Source organism: Notechis scutatus, chromosome 1, assembly GCF_049901735.1.
Source record: "Notechis scutatus isolate UNSWTSFEM ecotype Mainland chromosome 1, rNotScu1.2, whole genome shotgun sequence".
NCBI classification, from domain to species: Eukaryota; Metazoa; Chordata; class Lepidosauria; order Squamata; family Elapidae; genus Notechis; species Notechis scutatus.
This window is the reverse complement of record NC_142009.1, coordinates 184,730,645-184,736,528: the sequence shown is the minus strand read 5'-3', so window position 1 is coordinate 184,736,528 and position 5,884 is coordinate 184,730,645. Positions and strand designations below refer to the sequence as shown.

Genomic DNA, 5,884 nt, shown 5'->3' with positions numbered 1-5,884 from the left:
GCTCCTTATTTTAACAGAATAACAAAGTTGAAAGGAATGTTGGAGGTCTTCTAAACCAACCCCCTGCTTAGCCAGGAAGTCCTATACCACGTCAAATAGTTGTCCAATCTCTTCTTAAACATTTCCAGTGTTGGAGCATTCAACAAAAGTTTCCAGGAACTTTTAAGCCAACATGAGGCCTGGTGGCGCAGTGGTTCGAATGCAGTACTGCAGGCTACTTCTGCTGACTGCCAGCTGTCTGCAATTTGGCAGAATCTCATGAGGCTCAAGGTTGACTCAGCCTTGCATCCTTCTGAGGTGGGTAAAATGAGGACCCAGATTGTTGGGGGCAATATGCTGACTCTGTAAACCACTCAGAGAGGGCTGTAAAGCACCATGAAGCGGTATATAAGTCTAAGTGCTTTTGCTCTTCACAACTCCTGGAGGCAAGTTGTTTTATCTTTAGCATTCTCCACAAGCAGACAGAAATAATTCTTATATCTACATGAGGCTACATCAGCTAACAACTTCAAAGATGTATAGCTTCATGTAAGATGACATTTAGGTTTTAGCATATTCCCATTTACTTCAACCTTGGTGTTAAATATCACACCATGCATCCTGAGAACTCATTCATGCTTTTGTTTGCCAAAATTTGTGTACTCTGTGAAGGCTTGTATGCACTGCATCAGAGTTAATGGTAGCATGTGACAGAACTGATGTACATCACTTTTTTATTTTGACAATCAAAACAGGAGTAACACCTCTTTCTGGTAGCTGAGAAGCAACACACATTCTGAACTTCCTTTCTTTAAAAAGGTGCAAAAGTGTAAAAAAAGGTTCTCTTCAGGCCTCTAAGAAGTGCAAATAAGCACACGATAGTCACCTGGAAATTAGACTTGCGATATGTATTTGCACTCCTATAATAATTAGGAAAAGGAGGGGGGGAAATTATAGCAAGGCACGTGTCTGGGAGAGAAAGAACATATGTGTGAATATTCCGTGGATTTCAAGGAGATGACTTTGTATGCTTGTTAATATGATAATTATGGCTATAATACTAAAAATTAAAGGGAAAATATGAATAGTTCCCAGGTTAATTTAGATCATTAGCCTGCTGCCAGGAACCAAAACTCCATTTTTTTAGTCAGTGCTAAAACCGACTCACATAGTTGAGAAAGAAAAAATTAAGCCCTTGACTTACAACCTAAATGGATCCCCAAATTTCTGTTGCTAAGTGAGACGTTTGTTAAGAGGTTTTGCCCCATTTTACAACCTTTTTTGCCACAGTTGTTAAGTGAATCACTGCAGCTGTTAAACTAGCAACATGTTTGTTAAGTGAATCTGGCTTCCCCGTTGATTTTGCTTGTCGGAAGGCCTCAACAGGTGATGACATGATCCTGGGACCCTGCAACCATCATGAGTCAGTTGTCAAGCATCTGAATTTTGATCAGATGACCATGGGGATGCTGCAACAGTTCCAAATGTGAAAAAAACAGTCATGTCACTTTTTCCAATGTCATTGTAACTTTGAATGGTCACTAAATGAACTGTTGAAACACAGGGACTACCTGTATTGTGAGAAAACAACAGGCTCAATCTATGATGAAGATTTCCATGATGATGAGGATTTCCTTTCCAGATTTCAATTTCTTGCTATTTAGTAACCTCATTCATGCCTCCTTTGGGCTAATAGGAGAAGATGCAGCTCATCTAAAAGGAGAAGATTTCCACTTGTAACTTATGCCTACGTCCCACTAAGACACTTCAGTCATATGTTATGAACTTGTATCTTAAGACACATTGCCTTGGTTTGTCCAGATTGATAGTTCTACTTATAACAAATTTATTTTATATGATTTAAATTACCCCAAATACTTTTCATGGACATCTAACACTGAATGTTTATCTTCTCAAAATGGAATGGAGCGGCATGTTTATTTTATGAACATTTGGATGCAAAGGAACATAAAAGTAAAGATAATAACGGTCGTATTCTCTTACCTAAAGGGATCATAGCCAGATCTTGACATTCCAGGTATAATTGTTATATTCGGGTTCAACAATACAACAATTATACCCAGATCTTGGCATTCTGAGTATAAAATAGTTATATTCAAGTTCACTGACAAGCTTTTGCTAGTTAATGTGTTTGTCTCATAGATTTCTCACTGAATTGAATCTTTTCATGTGAAAATGGTCACAGGAGTCCACCCGATAATCCCAATTAAATTGGTATCGGGATATATTATTTCATTCATTCAACAAGTTAAAATTCATTATAGAAGGTTAACTATTTGTTTGGGAAACAGCCATCCATGAGGCTTTCCTTTGCAGTACTGCAGAATAGAAGGAATGCTCTTTGATCTGTGAATATCTCATTTCCTGTGCATTTGGGGCTTCGGTTTCGAAAGGAAGGACTAGAAATGTAATGGGTTTGTCATATTCCAGAGGGACGGCATTCTTAAACTGAGTTCTGTGGGAAAGTTGTCATTGTACTACAACTGTGTGCTTGAGATTGTCCTCTGCCCCATCCCTTTTTTTGCAGGCACTGAAAATTCCCACAGGCAAATTCCAGCTTTTCAGGAAAAAGGACTAATGTCCCTAATGTAAACGATCACACATTTTTCAGTTTAAACAAAACAGCAAAAACCAGTGAGCCCTTCATTCCCTCATCCCTCTGTGAGAGAACACTGATGCGGGTGATGAGACGGGGGTGAAGAGAGGGCAACCACTTTCATTCATAAGGTTGATGAAAAATTTCCGTATGATTCTTTCTGATTAGGAAAATTCACATCAGATGTATTGATTTGGTAGTAAGCAGTTCTACCTTTGCAAGAGGCCAGCTGAAGGACCACAGAAAGGGGCATTAACTGGTGAAGAGAACTATCAGTGAGACAATATTGTGCCACATGGCACCATCATATCTTGGCAGAATGATCTGCTAGCGGAATGTTCCACTAGCAGGGTTGTTCTGGGGGGGAGGAGGGTATTAAGAACTTCCATTTTGAGGATGACCAACAATCTGCTAGATGCAACACCTTTAGTTTCAGACAAAATCACCAAAAATGTGTAACAGCCTAAGAGGTCACACCTAGTAAATTCCTTCAATCAGTGGTACAGGAAGCCCTCCTCCAATCGGAGCTTAATTCAGGGAAATTGCAAATAAACCATGTGGCAAATGTTCATGCTTGCATAGTCCATTCAGATACAGGTCCCCCACTCATCTTTTGATAGATTTGCTCATCTCCCAAAAGAAATTGCCATCACAGGACTACCTGTTTTCTGCAGAAATAAAAACCCACTGGATCCAGGGACAGGATAGAAAGTCACCAGAACGACAGGGAGTTGTGCAGTGGCTGCACCACACGTTAATATCTTGATGTATTCCCTCTTGCTATCTTGTTTTTATTCATGTTTCATTATTTTTGATCTGTTTTTTAAGAATGTTTAATTATTGATTTGCTGTGTGCCATCTAGGGCCACTTTGTTGTGTGAGATTGTCAGCCATGTAAATTTGGTAAATACAAACTGAACAGACATACATACTATTGGACTATGCCAGAAAAACAGTCACTTTTTTTTTTTTAGTTAGAAGCGTAGCTCACAACGCAGAGCACATATATGCATCCTGCCTGTGGCAACACCTTGCTTCCCAGGGTACAACCTTACACACAAGATACACTCAGTGAGCTACTGGCACTTCAACTGAAGCTGACAAGGGTATTATATTAGGAATAAAGTACTGGAGGAGTAGGATAGGCCATTGTGGGGTTAGTTTCTTTTGTAATAGATGCAAGAGAAGAATCTTGCTGTTACTTTATTGAATTCCAGCAAGTGTTTTGGTGTGTACACATGTATAACAACAAAACATACTAATGTCAAGTTAGATGGATTGGATTAATGTTATAAGATGGATTTGGAGCCTCACAGTCCAGGAAAGTGGATCTCAAATCAACAGCCAGAGAATGGCAAAGAGGAGGAGAAGAGGTTTGCCCAGCTCCATTATGAACAATTGGATTTCCATCCATGGTATATCTGGGTTAGATTAGATTAACAAAGTTGGAAGGGACCTTGTAGATCATCTAGTCCAACCCCGAGCCCAAGCAGGAGCCCCTATACCATTTCTGACAAATGGCAGTCCAATCTCTTCTTGAAAGTCTCAAGTGATGACACTCCCACAACTTCCGAGGGCAAGCTGTTCCATTGATTGATTGTTCTCACTGTCAGAAAGTTTCTCCTTATTTCCAGGTTAAATCTCTCCTTGTTCAGTTTCCATCCATTGTTCCTTGTCTGGCCTTCAGGTGCTTTGGAAAATGCTGAAGCAAATCATGATATTTACTTACAGATGCCCCAGCTATCATATCTAGGCCATAAAAATCTGGATGACTTATAGTCAAGTGATAGGGGCAGCCATGCATACTCAGGAGCTGATATGATTATTGTTTTGAACCCAATTAGTTATATTTTAATATAAATAAAGTTTCAATACATGTCATTATTAGAGTTTAAATATAATTATTTCCTTCAATGAAACTTTAATATTAGCATAATTACATACAGTAGGGCTGTGTGCCCACTTGGAAGATGCGCAAACCCAGCACATTTCAAGCTGTTATAGAGAGACTTTGTAAAACAATCTTTCATCTTTAAGGGGTCCATTCATTCAAGTTGTGCAGTGCAGAGGTGGGTATTCAGCAGGTTCTGGCCATTCTGGAAAACCGGTAGCGGAAATTTTGAGTAGTTCGGAGAACTGGCAAATCCCACCTCTGACTGGCCCCGCCCCATCTATTCTCTGCCTCCTGAGTCCCAGCTGATCAGCTGGGTCTTCTTTTGTTGCCCTGAACAAGAGAATGGATCTGGAAAGCAGGTTAGTGGGGTGGGGAGGGAATGTGGATTTTGCAGTATCCTTCCCCTGTCATGCCCACCAAGCCACGCCCACCAAGCCATGCCACGTTCAAGCCACGCCCACAGAACCAGTAGTAAAAAAATTGAATCTCACCACTGGTGCAGTGCAATTGCTAAAGCAGAAGACTCAAAAAGGACAGGCTGCTTTGATGAAGAGAAGACGACTGCATATGGAGAACACAGCACTACCTCTTAACACCTTTCAAAGCATGCCCGGTCGATATATATGGTTGTCCAAAGGAGACTCTTTTTGAGGCTCCTGAAGTCTAAGCATTTAAAATTATATATATATATTTAAACACTGAAACCTGTTTACATATTGTCTTTTTAAAAAATTCGCTTCTGCAAAGCGGCCAAGGTACTGGAGCTTTCTGAACCACAGCAGCATTTTCCACCTTGTAGAGACAACGCCCATGTTTTCATCGAAAAAGATGCAGTTCAAATTTTCGGCTTACTTCCTGTTGACATCAATTATCTCAAGAAAATAGTGCTTGTAATAATTAACTTTCCTAATACTTTCTGGATGCATAGTACACAAAATAGTTACTATTGGGGAAACGCTTTTCAGCATTCTTATAACTTGCCAAAAAATCAAAGTGAAGCTTTTAAACCAGAACTCAAGTTAAACAATACACTGTAAATTTCAGTGGAAGTGCTATAGATATCAGTACTGTTCCATCTCCTTATATGGGCATTTCACACTGAATTATCCAGCCAGTTTGGCCAGTAGTCATGGAATCCTACAAGCTGTAATCCCAGCACAACTGGGGGACACTGAGTTGGGAAGCCTGCAAATTTAACAATTATCATGGCAAAAATCTGTAGAATACCTCTAATCTGTAGTATTTGACTGCGGTTAAGGCAAACTCAATGCTTATATGAAAGCACATGTCAGATAATGTACTGATTATATTTTGACTTTTAGCCAATGATACCATACTGCTTTCATTTTATACACACTCACACACATACCAGAGATCTTTCCCCAATTCATGCA

General features: G+C 39.8%; 1 long non-coding RNA gene across 1 annotated transcript; it reads right to left on the bottom strand.

Annotated features, from left to right (window-relative positions):
- Window positions 1-3,784: 3,784 nt before the first annotated feature.
- On the bottom strand, window positions 3,785-4,818 carry LOC148133126 (uncharacterized). The gene is made up of 2 exons (XR_015747131.1): window positions 4,541-4,818; window positions 3,785-4,286 (listed from the first exon to the last, which is right to left on the bottom strand). It is a non-coding gene; the product is annotated as an uncharacterized LOC148133126 (long non-coding RNA).
- Between the last annotated feature and the right edge of the window lie 1,066 nt (window positions 4,819-5,884).